The following is a 15,524-nucleotide window of genomic DNA, read 5'->3' on the forward strand; positions in this document are numbered from 1 at the left end:
CACAATATGTAATAAATAATATACACAATGCAATTCACAAAATACATAAATGGATACATAGTCATTTACATAACATTTTACTAAACATGAATCTACTGACATACACATTATGTCATTAAATGTGTCTTTAAAGATTTTTTGAATATAGACTCAGATGTTACATGTCTCAAGGGTTAGGGAAGAGAGTTCCAAATTGAAGGAGCAAGGTGGGCAAACGATCTTTCAGCTAATTTTTTACCCCCTTTTCTAGGAACTCTTAAAGGATACTGATTGCCTGATCTTAGTGATCTAGATAGAACATAAATCTGGATGAGATCACTAAGATATGAAAAAAATGTATTTACCTTGTGCTCTAACATCCCTTCAAACACCATTTTAGGGTACAGAAACGCTCACATACCTCGGTTGAATTTGTTCAGAAAATGTCCCAACATTTTTGTAAATGATAACACCAATTTGAACAAGTTGACTCGAAAACACCATTTTTATCTGTCCCTCCCCTCTTTTTTCCTTTAAATGTCGGTGTTTTTACAGCTGCATGACACAATTTAGATCATTTAGGAGGGGGGGGGGGGGGGGGGCTTCCTGTCAAGGCTAAGCCGGGCTGAGAGGAACCAAACAACCCAGCAAATAGATCGAGATACTCGATAAAAATTACCCCCAATAAAAAGGAACTCGAACTCGGGTCTCTTTCCTGCAATAGGAACACCAGGAAAAAACAAAGTCTTTTCGTATTTTGGGAGGGTTGTTGTTTTTTTAAAGAAAATATGATTTACGCACTCACCGTAAACAATAACAGAGTAACAAATAAGAGACAAGCTTAAATGTCAGACCCGATGATATAGCTGGTCTGACACAAATAAATTATCGTAGTGTTTTGGGGTGTGAATAACTGTTAGTTTCGATAAATAACATCCTCGAGATTTAAATACATGACAAAACTGATTTGTTTTTTTAAGTAATATTTTTCAACATTATATGATGATGTAAGAGTGCACTTCTCGACGATACAGGTGGCTATTTTTTCCCTTCTTTTTTTCACTTCTATGTCACATTGAAAATAGACATGAAAAATGTATTACATGAGTTATGACGGGAGATCACGATTTATCCTACGAGTTCAATTGCCACGTTGTGGTCACGAGTTTCAACGAGTGATTACACCTGACAATTTTTAAAGTAGGATAAATTTAACATACACAGTGAAATAATATTTTAAAATATAGAATAATGTTCAGGTCTCAAAGTAATAACAAAATGGTTGATCATATCAGATATGCAAATGACACAGTTCAAAGTTGTTGGGGGGGGGGGGGGGCTTTACCTGTGAGATATCTCTCTCATTTGTGAATCAAATTCTTTAAAATTTCACACACAAACAAATAAGCATAGTACAGACTCTTTAAATCTTAGAAAAAGTTCCATTACCATGTAAAGACAGCCATATTGAATTTTATGGACCTGTCTTATACAGTTAATACTCCAAACTTTTTAAAAAATGGAAATAAGTTATTATTTTGCAGGTAAGTTGGTAAAAAGAAAGTTCTTCAAAATTATCCGTTCGGTTTTCTCTAAACAACTTAGATCTAGAATTTTATTTTACTGATTGTTTTTTTCAGGCATGATTCAAGGTTGCAAAAAATCAGTTTAAGTCCAAACTCCTGACACCACAAGCAAAAATCTTTTCTGTATATTGAAAATTCAACATGCCTTTGTACAGTGTTACATCTTCTCTTCATAGTGTAAAAGTTTTATGAAGATTTGAAGAAAAATAGTTAATTTATTCTTAAACGTGTATTTAAAATATCACGTTTTGAGAAAACGTACAATAGCTATGGTGGTGACTAACATGCCTGATATGTGATAAAATAAGGCTTTAGGGGGCTCTCATGCGATGAAGTAGTTGTAAGAGGGGCCAAAGAAGCCAAATATGCCTACATCTCAAAATCCATAATGTTCACCCAAATAGGAACTTTCAGGGTGTAAGTCCGTAGTCTTAGTGATACGTATTTTCTTCTGTTCTTTGTTCAGGATTTCTATTTTCTTTCATTACTACCCATTTCTGCCATGTTGCAGTGGTTCTCATGTCCTCAGAGTATGCTAGGATTGGAATTGGATCCTTTTACTTTACTTCATCCTTCCTCTTCCATAATTAAATTCGAGGGGAGGTGCAATTTTCAAACAAGAACAGTGTAGGTGGCTTCTGCTGTTGAAATGTTATTCTTTCGGAGGACCTCTATCCTCTATCCTCTATCTTCTATCCTCTATAACGCTATCCTCTATAACGCTATCCTCTATAACGCTATCCAGCCTAGTTTTGCGTGGTCTGCACCTGCCCTTGTATCCGGACATATTAGAGTTGTAAGCTCGTGAAGCTGGCTGATTTGGTGACATTCTCATTAGATGACCGAACCACTCCATTCTTTGATGTTCTTGTTGCATAACCGGTTTATTCCCAGTCAAATTTCGTTTAATTCTTTATCAGTCTTTCGTCTTCCTGTTTTATATCGTAAGTCAGTGTTGGAAGAAATATGCTGTAAATAAGTCGTTGTCTTTTTACTCCATTTGTAGGTGTTTATGGGTGAATAGTGCTGACAATTTATAGGTTTCTGCGCTTTTAGGTTCTGATTTCAATGTTCCTATGTCCAATCTTCTGTCATGTGTAAGCATGCTCCCAAGCGATTTAAATTCCTCAACTTGTTTAAGTTGTGTCCTTTCGATGGTGATGTTTAGTAATGGGGCTGGGTTTCAATAATCACACGATCTGTGCATTCATTTTGTGGCCAAAATTGAGCAGGAAAAAACCTTCAGATGAATACAATGCATAAACAATGCGTTAGCTGTCAACTCTGTGTTATCAAAAATCTTGTACGCACAAGTGTTTTGATCTGATTCTGTAGCTTTCTTAAAGACCCTAAATTAAATAGCTTCCGCCCCCAAAAGCTCGTAAAACAAATGTTTGAAATGCTGTGGTACTGTCTGTACAGATGTTTTACCATGTCATTCAACAAACGTTTTTGGGTTTTAAAAAATCTCTTTCAAGGTAACAATATTTTTAAACCGTTCAAAATTCTCGAGTTATCAGGCCGAAGGATAAAAAATCCGGAATGTGAACTTTATCCTTCTGCTGAGTGAAAGCACTTTGTTCTTCAGTTTCCTTTTGTTCTTTATGTTGAGAGTTCTACAAAATTAAAATTTGCTCTGGATTTTGAACTTTCTTAAAATTTCTCCTGAAGCTAACATTCAAATACTTTTATTTTTATTTTTCTTGTATGAAATCTTTCATTTCATCCTTGAGAGCAAAACGAAATTTCAGTATTCTTTTCACTGTCTTCTTGCTGTCAGATAAGGTTTTCAATTTCAGTTTTAATTTCATTTTTCTCTGCACAGTTTTCATTGCAAACCTACATTTTAGTTTAGAAAATAACACATATGAGGATGTTGTTTTGTCATCGGCACTGTTTGAATTCCTCTTTAGATTTGTGTCTCTCTTTGTTTTTCTCCATTCCATACATGCTATCCTATGGTCTCTTGAAATCATACAAACGACAGGTTTCCTTTCCCTTGTTCTTTGTTTTTGATGCAGTTCTGTTTGTCATATCGCATGTAGTGCAGTCTCTTCACTGAGTTCTTGTTTCACCTCTCTCTGTCTCTCCTTTGTTACTTTTTTCAGAAGGAGTCAGCTTTGTCTCTGGGGAAAAATATCAAATATCAATAAAAAGTCATGTTTGAGAAATCAGCTATCAATAAGGCCTACCCTCCATACAACAATTCTAGATCTAGCATAAGTGGCATAGTGCTGAAGTCAACTAAGCCTAGCTGATTTCATGTCTGACAAATTTTCTGCAAAGAAGATTCTTATTTCTTACTTCAGTCTACATCTACGTCTCTGCAACAAAACGAAATGCAGTGCTACTACTAAATCTGCAACTAAATAGAAGATCTAGATCTAGATCTACATTTTAAGAGCCCTTTGGTTAAAATGGTTAAATGGTACAGATTTAACACCCTTATAAGATTATTTTAGAGGTGGGACCTCCGAGTTAAAGTCCTCTCCGAAAGAACGGAGCCAAATGGGAAATTCGTGTTAAGTGTCTTTCTCATGGACACAACGTTGGACCAAGCCAAAGATAGTACATAACAAGATGGGCCACTCAGCCAAAAAAGTGTCCGCCGGAAGTTCGCTCTTTGCTTCAGATGGCGCTGCAGTCTGTTTTGAAGCTCTCTTTCGTTTTTCCAGAAGAAGAATAGGACGAATAGCACCTCCTTGTGTGCGCAGATCGACTGCTGTTCATCAGCAGTTCGGGTACGTTCAGTGCGGAGTTTTAGGTTTTTTTTTATTTTAATGACCTCTCGCCTTTCAGTCTAAAGTCAAATTAAACTAAGAAAACAATCACCCTTTCCTCCGGAAGAGGATTTTTGTCAGCGTAACCATTTTAAAAATGCGTTCTACCGAAATTTATCCCAAAACTTGCTAGTTTCACTATGATTTTTTTAAACCAAAGTAGGGTAACTCTGTTCGCAAAGGGTGCGCTTTTGCGAAGAGGGCGCCGCCGAATTTTGAGGACACTTTATTAATTGGCTCAAAGAGAGAAGTTGCCCCTCTTGTTATATAGACTCTTTGACCGAGCTAAGGCTCGAACCCTTAAACACGAAATACCACGATTACTGGGAACTCTTCAATACCATAATTTATCAATAGAGAAGGTTCTAGACTTTAGTGGAACAAAAGTAGATTGCATTATTATAATCATCGATGTAGGAAAAATGGAAGGTTTTGTCTTTCATTTTACTCTGTTGTTCCCTCGCTATTGCTCTCAATTCCATCCTGTTACTTAAATTACAGAGTCACAATACAGGAGTTTGAAAAACTACAAACACATCTTTCATATAATAATTATTCTGTTTTGTTTGTTCATAAATGACCCATTTTCAAACTGAACTTTGGTCAGTCTAGCTATTTGACATGTACCCCTCCTTCTTGGCATCTTGTATTCTCTCCTGTTACTCTCAATTCCGTCCTGTTACTCAAAGATAACTATTTCTATTCAGGTGTACTGTTGAAAAAACACAAACATGCGGCTCTATCAAGCACGGACTACCTCACATTCTTACCCACACAGTGGTTAGTTAAGTTATGGAGCACATTCCCTTCTTTCCTGTTACTTTTTATTCTCTCCTGTTACCAAAACCAGGGTAACAGCAGGGAAAGCAACAGGAGGGAATTCTATACATCATTACCCTGACGACCACTAACTAGGTAGAGCTCATGTTTTGGATTGTCTTACCATTGAAATGTAACCTTGGCAGACTTTCTAACCAAAGCTGAGTGTATCGGATATCTGTATGATAAGTCGTTATAGACCCCGGTAACAGGAGGGACATTTATGCTCAAATACTCACCATGTTGGGTTGAACTTGGCTCTGTGCCTTTCAATCGTGCATTGCATAAGCTCCGCTGTCTCATGTCATAAAAAGGAACAGGAAGTGAGTCTTCATTCGCAAAATCTCAAAGAAAATAAATATATATCTTGGGTCCATTCATCTGTGTGAAATGCTGGGTAACAGGAGAGAACTTTAAAATGGGTTAAGCAAAATATGGAAATAAAGAGTTAATTAGCAAATTTAAGACAAGGACGGGCACCAAGATATTTTTTGCTTCGGTAATGCTGTCCAATTCTCTGTATAACTGTGAAATATTTAATCCCTGGAGCCATGACTTTTATCCCTAAGCATGTTTTTATAAAACATATACGTGCCTACTGAAAAAAAGTGTTCACTACAAAATCAATTTCTTTTAACAAGTTTTGACACTAAAAAGTGTCAATGGTGAGCTGGGACGTTGTCGTATTATGTGTGCACAAAATGTGTGTGATAAGCGAGGAGTGCTGTGAACAATCCTATTTTCTGCGTGACAAAGATTTTATAGTATTTTATATAAATTATGAAGAAAAGTTGTTTCTTTTTTTTAATGTAGCCTCAATTGTTATTGAAAAATATGATTAAGTTAAGACAAACTAATACAAAATGCTGGGCATATGTGACATTAGAAGAATGATGTTCCTGAAGTCAATGCATGTTGATGCTTTTGGGTTGGGGGGGGGGTTGTTTGGTTGTTGTTGTTTTTTTTTTGTTTTTTTTTTGGGGGGGGGGGGGTGTACGTTGTTGTTGGGTGTTTTTTGTGTTTTCTTTGGGGGGGGGGGGGTGGGATGGTGATATAAACCGATTGGTGTAGCTCTTCTAGTATAAGTAGGCCTATATGTCATATGCCAAACTGATTAGTGTTTTAAAGCATTTCTGTGTTTTGTTTCCATCTTCACCTGGGGCTTTTCCTTCTGGGGTGTTTTGAATTGCGAGCTCTGCCTCTGACTTAAAAATGTTCGGACCGTGGATGTTGCTTGGTTGTGGTAGATGAAGTCTTTTGTCTTCGAATAATTCTCCTGCATATGAGTCTGCCCATATTCCCAAGACTTCTTCTTTCTCAAACTACATTTTGCCTTCCTTGTCTTCAGCACTTTCTGTCGATCTTTTGTTTTGCTTCGTGCATCTTTCCCAAGTTGTTTGAGCTATTTCCAATAATTGATTTCTGAGCATCTTCTATCAACCCAAGCTTCCTTGTCCTCTGTGCATTTTAATTAGATTAACTTGTCTAAGTCTTTGTATTTTGGTGTGTTTTAGCTCTATTCCACTCCATCATTAGATCTAAAATTTCCTCAATGATCCTTGATATGAAATTTTTTTAATGTGTTCTCTTTTTTATTGACAGTTTTTCTACTCCATATTTGATGCTGAAGTTTTTTTCATTTAACGTCTATTTTTTTCGTTTTAAATTTCTCTTTTAAATGGTTCTATTGCTTCATTTCTGAGAACTGCGTATCTGTTTTTAACTTCCATGTGGCACGCCATTCTTTCTTCTTCTATTCTCAATTTATTCCAGTCAGTGTGTGTGTTTGTTTTCTTATCAGCCTTTTGTTTGAACTCTTCAGCTTTTTGGTAACGTTTGCAATGAGAGAGTTGAAGTCAGAGTATATGTCTGCTGCCGTATATGCTGTATGTTGTTTTAATCTGTTTATGATTTTTTTCTCATCTTGATGTAAACTAGTTGGTGTCTGTCAATATCTCCAGAGCACTTACATGTATAGTCTTTTTGTTGGTTGTTGAAAGTAGGTGTTTGCTATCATTAGATTCTTCTCCTCACATTTTTCTTTATTACACTATCATCGGTCAAATGAGTTCTATACCTAAAATGGGGGCTCTCTTGGCGTAGATGTTAAGGTGTTCACCTCTCATTCAAAGGTTCCGGGTTCAAATCCAGATAGCGAAGGAAAAAATTTCTTCTCTAAAATTGTCTCCTTTCAGCCCCGTTACTACTCTCTAAAAATGTTCTGTCGTATTTTTTCGTCTCCACTTTATGCTCCCAACTCATTTGCCCCCTCCTCTGAGCTCCTGACTCTTTCTGCAGCCTTTCTACTGCTACTCCTTGGCTCCTTCTTACAGCTATCTTTCAGCCGCACCCCTGATCTTCTGGTAGGAAAGATCTACACCTAGCCTTCTCGAACAAGGTCATGTGTGCAAGTTGCACATGTTAAAAATCCTTTGGTAATCTAAAATCGATATGAGTAGGCTTCGGCTGCCATCCGGGTAAAATTCGATATTCCCTACCAACTGAAAATTATGTTTGGTGTGTCCCGCGCGCTCATATGACCTTATGCTGTTGTGAGCGTCGTAAAACTCTTACCCAAAAAAATACCTAAAATATCTGAGTCCAGCTCCCTTGTTTCTTTTACTAAGTTCTCTCAATTCCCTGGTTTTCAGAGGGTTCTCACATTCCATATTCCCATTTTTAAACATTTCCTTGCATTCTTTGGATGACTACCGTAAGACTGCAACCCTCCCGAGGGAATGTCCTGGATACAGGTACTTTTCCCGGAGCTCTTCGGTTGTTTCCCTCTTCATCGAAGAATAGTTCTTCTTCCACTTTCTTTTACAGATATATTTGTTTTGTCTATTAATATGTTTTCACATTTGGACATGATAGTACAACCTTTTTTGGGTAATGTTTTGTTGTTGTTGTTGTTGTAGTTGTTGATGTTGTTGTTGTTGTTGTTGTTGTTGTTGTTGTTGTTGTTGTTGTTGTTGTTGTCTTTGTGGTTGTCGTTGTTGTTGTTGTTTCATTATCCTTGGTTTTGCTATGCAAGTTTTTACTGTTTACTTTACTTGTTCTGTCGATTTCTTAAAATTGAAAGTAATAAAAGCCAATCTCTTGGTCAAATAAGCTTTCTTTCATTCTTTTGTTAAAAACGGTACACAGAGTGCAAGCAAATAACTGTCGTCGCGAAGAGACACGACAGTTTTATGACCCAAGGAAAATAAATCTCACCAATTGTAAGAGAATTGGACAATAGATTAAAACATACTTACAAGCTACACAGTTCGATAAAAAAAAGGACTGTTCTCGCATACGGCGAACCTGGTACAATTTATCGTTGAGTGACTTTGCTTTCTGTTCAGCACTTGTCCTCTCTTTCTGACCTCATCAAGATGACTGTGCTAACACGAGAGAAATGCCGGACTGTTTGTTGATCAAAAGTAGCATTTAACCGAAAACCTTGAAGTGATAGTGATCTGGCGGGAGTTGTAATTAGTTACCTTTTTGTTGTAGTTGTTGTTTGGGTTTTTTGTTTGTTTGTTTGTTGTTGTGTTTGTGGGGGGGGGTTTGGGGTGGGGGATTTTTTATCACCAACCTAGCAATTCAATTTTCCAAGCGGCAACAGACCGAAGATTCTCTACTCCCAAGATATTCCACTTCCTCTTTGGGCTTTTGTCCGAGCAATGGCGGGCTCGTTTTGCGCAGGGCTCGTGATGGGCTACGTCACAAGGCGACGCGAGGTGGGTTTCATCGTCGACTGCTTGGGGTGTGTATGTGTGCGTGCTCGTGTGTGTGTACAACTTGTTTGGGGAGTAGAAGAGGAAGTACAGAATGGTATCGCTAAATCTATGGACCGAGAATTGCTGAGATTGTTTCATTGAAGATAACAAAAATTAACACACACAAAAAAAGAAAAAGGAAAAAGGGTTGGGGTTTGGTGGGGGGGGGGGGGTGTGAGAAGGGAGAAAAGAAAACTGAAAATCAACAAACAAAAACAAGGAAAATGATTTAATGATTTTAAGCGGCAAGATGTTCACTGATCGAACTCATGTAGTTTGCTACCCAGTCATTTCATATCGCAACAATGGCAATTGTGTCGTAGTTAGTCTAGCTCGTTGCAGCTGTTCGACATCATATTTATTACAGAATTGCCGGACAAATAATGGCATTACGCACTATGAGAGTAAATTTCTTTGTCCAACTTAAGACGTGAGTGTATAGTTGTGACATAATAAAGTTTTGCTTTACAGTTTCTTTAAGACTTGATATTACTATTTTTATAACAATGTCTGGCAGATTCAAACTGTAATTGTGTCTTCTTAGTGATATCAAACAACAACTAGATGTTTCCCCTTCATCTGGGTCCTTGAAATACGACGACTGGTGCTGTGTAAGCAGAGTCACATTACCTCTCTCGAGAGGGAGAGTTTTTGATATAAGTCTAGTGAGATTGTTATATTTCCTACATGAAAGTTTGATTCTGACTGCAATCATCTGACCAAATTGACATCATAATATTATGGATCCCTGTAGTCGTGCTGGGCAAATTGTAAGTTTGGGAAATTAAAAGTAAACTCGCTTCTAAAGAGGATACATCAAAGAAATCGCATGGAGACCAAGCCTTGATTCCGAATAAAACAGTATTAAGTCAAGCTATTGAAAACATGTGCTTGAACAACACATTTGATTTGGACATTGGCGACAGTGGTGAACGTATATCATTATTTAATATTTTGAGCCTATTTCAAGCGGTCCACCCCATGATATGAAGGAAAACGAAGCGCACTTACAGAATTAAAGGTGGGATAATATGGAGGTGAGAGATGGGAAACAGAAGGTGGGATTCGGCAGATGGGACTGGTCATAATATGTATACAATAAGGACTGAAAAGCGCCGGGTCAGCCAGAAAACCGATGTAGAGAGAAAAAGATAGGAAACAATAATTCTTATTATAATAACAAACACCTCTCTCTCTCTCTCTCTCTCTCTCTCTCTCTCTCTCTCTCTCTCTCTCTCTTTCTTTCTCTCTCTCTCTCTCTCTCTCTCTCTCTCTCTCTCTCTCTCTCTCACTACCAGCAGACAAAATTGCACTCGTTCAACTCAAGAGCGCTTAAACGTTTGTTTACGCTCGTATCACAGGCCGTCATGCGCCAACACAAGGTCACGCCAAAGTCTCGCGCGGACGCCAGATAGAGCAATTGAACCATCTTGGTATAGGCTACACCGTCTTTGAATAGACCACGGGACGTTACCCAAAATAAATGCCCATAGGGCAGTCCGCCCTAACGAAAAAGAAGATAAGCCACAAAGCGTTGGAAACGGCAGGCATGAAAAGATCAGATCCAGACAACAAACTAGCATCTGCGTTTGTTGCCATTTGTTTTTCAAAAGTTGCCAAAAGCTGCCACAAAAATGGCAAAAGTTGCCATAAAAGTTGCCATTAATTTTCAACATCTATCCTATTCATTCCTTCAGTTTCACCCTTTACCAGATGCCAGAGTATATTTTTTTCTTCTTTAATTATGTGAGTGTTTTTATGCCCCCCCCCCCCCCCCCAAATCGACACGATTAAGATAGTTTAAGATATAAGCTAAGTTGCCATAAAAGTTGCCATTCATTTTCAAGCTTTCATCTCTCTGTGACGACATTTATATAGCTAGGTGTCCACCTATCCGAAAATTGGCCGTTTTTAACCCTAAACGTGTGTAACTCAAGAAAAAGTAGGCCTTCTAGATATCACATGATGTAAATTAAGAAATAACACACAATGCAAGCTTGCAGTTTCGGTGAAGACACGCTCTAACATGACACATTTATATATATATATATATATATATATATATATATATATATATATATATATATAAGGTAGGAAAACATCAAATTAAATGACATTACGCTAAATAAAAACAAAAAATACTTAAACAACACATCAGAACAATAATAATTTTTTTTAATTGACACACCAACAAGTTAAAGCACAAAAAGAAGGAAAAAGAAAAGAGAAACAGCAATAGCAATAGTATGTCATGTACTTATATTCTTCAAGTAAAAAAATGACAAATCAACGTGGTGTCAACAAGTGAGAAAGAGACAAAGTGAAGCTGAAGTGAAAATAAACTTTCTTTCTAAAAGTAAAGAGGTTCGGTTTCTTTTTCTTTTCTTTTCTTTTTTTAAATATATTTTTATCCCCTAGCAGCGGTTTTGTTTTTGTTTTTTTGAAAAATGCAATAATCGGGGCCGCGATTCGCGGACCCAAAAATGCCAAAAATCGTGACCGCAATTCGCGGGTCGCGGCCGCGACAAACGCAGATGCTAGAACAAAAAGGTTACAGGTGAAATTCTTGCAGTATGTAGGCGGGAAAAAAGACGGTTAGAAAAACGAAACATGACAGGAAGAATTGAAGGGGAAAAAAAGATGAGGACGCCACCTACACGATTTCTTTAATAGAATGAACACCTGGATAACTAAGAGTACAAAGTACGAAAAACTCATTCGCCAGGGCCTCGTATAGTATAACAGAGGATATAATAGAGGTAGAGAGCAAAAAACTGATAAAATGTTGATTTCCTCGATTTCCTTATTTTGACGAGCTCTGATTTCCCCACGATGCCTCACATTTTTCAAAATGAGAAAAAAATTAATTGTTATTTTGAACATTGAAAGCACATTCTCGGTTGGGTCTTTAAGGGCCACGAGCGAGCTAACTCCTTTATTTCTGGACCTAGAAACCTTAAACTTGGCATACAACTTCGTCGAGATACAGGTATTACGATGAAAGAAAAATTTCCCGGATCCAAGATGGCCGCCATAAAAATGGCGGCCATATTGGATTTTCACATCATGTTTTCAAATCCATACTCCTCTGAAATTTACCGATGGATTGTACTGTCCTTTGGCACACATGTACCCAAGAGACATATAAGTTATACTTTCTCAGCATCTTTCGATATCTTATTTTGTTTCGGAGTTACATGAAGAATCGTGCAAATCTTGTCAAAAATGCAGAAAACGGTAAATTTTCCAAATTTTTTAAATCATAAAATGAAAACCAAGATAGATATCATAAAACACTGACAATAAAATGTAACCACCCCTAAGGGCAACAAGTATGCCAAGTGCCATCAAGATACACCTATAATCTTCAGAGGAGTTTCGAAAAATGTGTCAAAAATAAAAAATCTAATATTTTTGACAAGAAATGAGATACGTCTCTACTTAGTGAAGATAGAATAACAATATAAGAAGAAAAAATGTTGGACATCCCACTAGCTACGGCTGTGCCAAAGGACAATCAAATCAACAGAGAAATGACTGAGAAAAGGCAAAAAATATTGTAATATCCAATTTGACCCAGATTGACCCAAAATAGATGGATCCCCCCCCCCCCCCCCCCCCTCTTTAAATTAAATTACATTTGGTAGCTTCAAACTACAGATTTCTCCGTTTGCTTATAGTAAAATACAAAGAAAATAATTACACATTAGAAAAAAAGCCAACAAGCGGTCATTAACATTAAAGAATTTTGTTTGTTTTTGCATAGAGACATAACTGAAAACATTAGGCAAGCTTGGTAATCCAAAAAAAACATACAAATAGATGAACGTAATGTGCTTACGATTGGTGGCTAAATAAGGTGATTGCTGACGTTCGATACTTCACAGGGTGATACAATTATTATTGAGGGTGTTTTTTGAGGGGTTTTGTTTTGTTTTTGTTGTGGGTTTTTTAGCAGATCTCTATTTTGTTTGTTTGTTCGTTTGTATTCAGCAACATGCCAGTATAAACATTATATTGTGAGCTTCAAGATGTCGACACCGTCTATTCCAGGGCTTGTCATTGTAAATATGATTCAATAATAATTAATGTGTGGTGTGCTGACAAAATTTCTCGTAATCAGTGAATGAAAATCTTGGCCGAAATTAGACAACTCAAATACATGTATTTGTACATTGTAGATTTTGATTTGAAGTCATTTTCTTAAAGTTCAACATATCTTTTCTCATCTTATATTAAGATAATTGGGCATATGGAACCCAATAATTTGATGTTTCTACCTGCGTACAGTCGGTTAAAATCCGAGAATTATTCCATTTTGTCAGCTCACATCACAAATGATAACGAATGGGCCTACCTCTAGCTTAGTTTGGTATCATGTTTGGCTAGGAGGAGGATGACTATAATTGTGACTGCATTTATTTAGCGCATATCCACTCTCTACAGCATGCTCAATGCGCTTTACAACCATTATTACCCCCAGCAGACCCTAGGACAGTCAGAAGTATTCTCGGCTTCCTGGGAAGCATACAGTGCAAGCAGCGGATTTCACGTGCTTAAGCACCAACAACCAGACAAGATTTTCAATTACCGTAGCCGGGTACCAATGTCCATCTGGGTAAAGTAAAGAAAGTTCGTGGAAGGTGCCTTTCCCAGGGACAGAATGTTGGGTTTCTGAAGCGATTCGAAGTTACGACCCTACGGTTGCACGTCCAACAGCCTAATCACTAGGCCACCGACGCCACCGAGAAAATAAAGACTTAATGTCGTCTTAATGATTTCAGAATTGACTAGGGCGTAAAACCCATTGCCTATTTCCAAAGAGGATTTCTTGTGTCTATTTCAGAGTTGGAAAAAGACAAGCCCCGTCAAGATGAACGCTGTCATTTTGGTCTGTGTCCTGGCTTTGGCTGGTGTGTCCGCCCTCCCTGCCTACCTGGTAATTATTTTGGGTTTTTATGAATGATGATGATGATGATGATGATGATGATGTTGATGATCATCATCATCATTATCATCATCATCATCATCATCATCATCATCATCATCATCATCATCATCATCATCATCATCATCATGACGATGATAATAATTGTGATGATGATGATCATTATCATGATGATGATGACCATGATGATGATGATGATGATGGACTGTGAAAGAGGAGGTTCTGGAATGTATGATACAGAAAAGATGGAGGAGTAAATGCATCTGTAATCATAGATAAAGAAGAATTGTCCTTTTCTTGTCACATTTTTTATTAAATATCAGAAGTAAAATGTTGCTTTGAGATTGGTCAGCGGGAGAGAAAAATGTAACTCACATTAGAGAAAACGTCAATCAGTAAGCCACGATCTCCACACGTAACACGACTAATTTTTTAATAACAATTCTGCACATAGTATAACGACAAGTGCATTAAAGTCACAACCTTTTGTATAGTAGAGGGTCTTACGGCGCTCGCAACTGCATACGGTCATATGAGTGCCAATCACAACCTTTAAAAAGAACGTCGGGCTGTAGGTGGATGGTTGGTACTTTGGTGTGGTTTGCTGCTTCTTTCCTATCAGACCTGTACCGCCCTTACCTCTCCTTCCTTCTTTTTGTGTTTGTTAGTCTGTTGTAAAACCTCTAGTCTTCGGCACCACTTACAATATTGTATTGCAAATGCCGTAAAACTCTTTCTAAAACTGAAACAAACGTCGTCGGAACGACACTCAGTAGGCGTTGATGTACGAAAAAAACGATAGCTTTCATCAAACTAGGAGATTACATCTGTGCACACACCATTATTGTTGATGTCATTTTCTTATGTTCTTTTGTTTAGTGAGCCTCTTTGTTTAGCCATCCCTCACCCCCCCCCCCCCCCCAACCCCCTCCTCCAAAAAAAAAACCCACACCAATTACTCATTCTTCACAATGCAAGTCTCAGTCTCAAGATGAACTATTGCGATAGTGGCTTCAGTAGTCTAGAGGTTTGGTTACAAGCCTCATAATCATTTTTGTACTGGTTCAGTGTTCAAGGATCAGCCTCCTTCCGACATTCTATGGTAAAGAACTTTACACAAATTTGTACATTTAGCTCAATCCAAATGGAAATTGGCATTGAATTCGGAAGCCCCGCTTTCTAATTAGCTTTACAGTGTGCAGGTGGCGTTAAGAATATTATACAAATTCGGTCTATGATTCTTATTGCTATAATATGTTCATTTATTTAGCTGAAACTCAATAACGTTGTCAAATATACGACCTCCCCAGAATCACAAGGCTCATTTTTCTACTTAAGCTCTGCTCTATAATCGAGTCCTCCGGCTCAAACTGTGTGGGTCTACAAACAGGTTCACCTTGACATAACGTACTGCATATAAAAAGAAATTACTTTCTCTTTCCAGAATACTGCGAATGTGAAAACAAAAGATCTACAGTTGGTTGACATCTTAGATATTGTGAACAAGCTGAAGCCAGTTATAAATCTGCTAAACAAAAGAGACAATCTGGATGCCATTGAGACCAAAGACACTCATGTTCATCTAGAAGACGTTACACTGGTCATCAAGAAAGTCACAGGAGTTTTTGCCGGAGTTCTTGGAAAAAGG

This window comes from Aplysia californica, unplaced genomic scaffold (assembly GCF_000002075.1).
Source record: "Aplysia californica isolate F4 #8 unplaced genomic scaffold, AplCal3.0 scaffold00372, whole genome shotgun sequence".
Taxonomy (NCBI): domain Eukaryota; kingdom Metazoa; phylum Mollusca; class Gastropoda; order Aplysiida; family Aplysiidae; genus Aplysia; species Aplysia californica.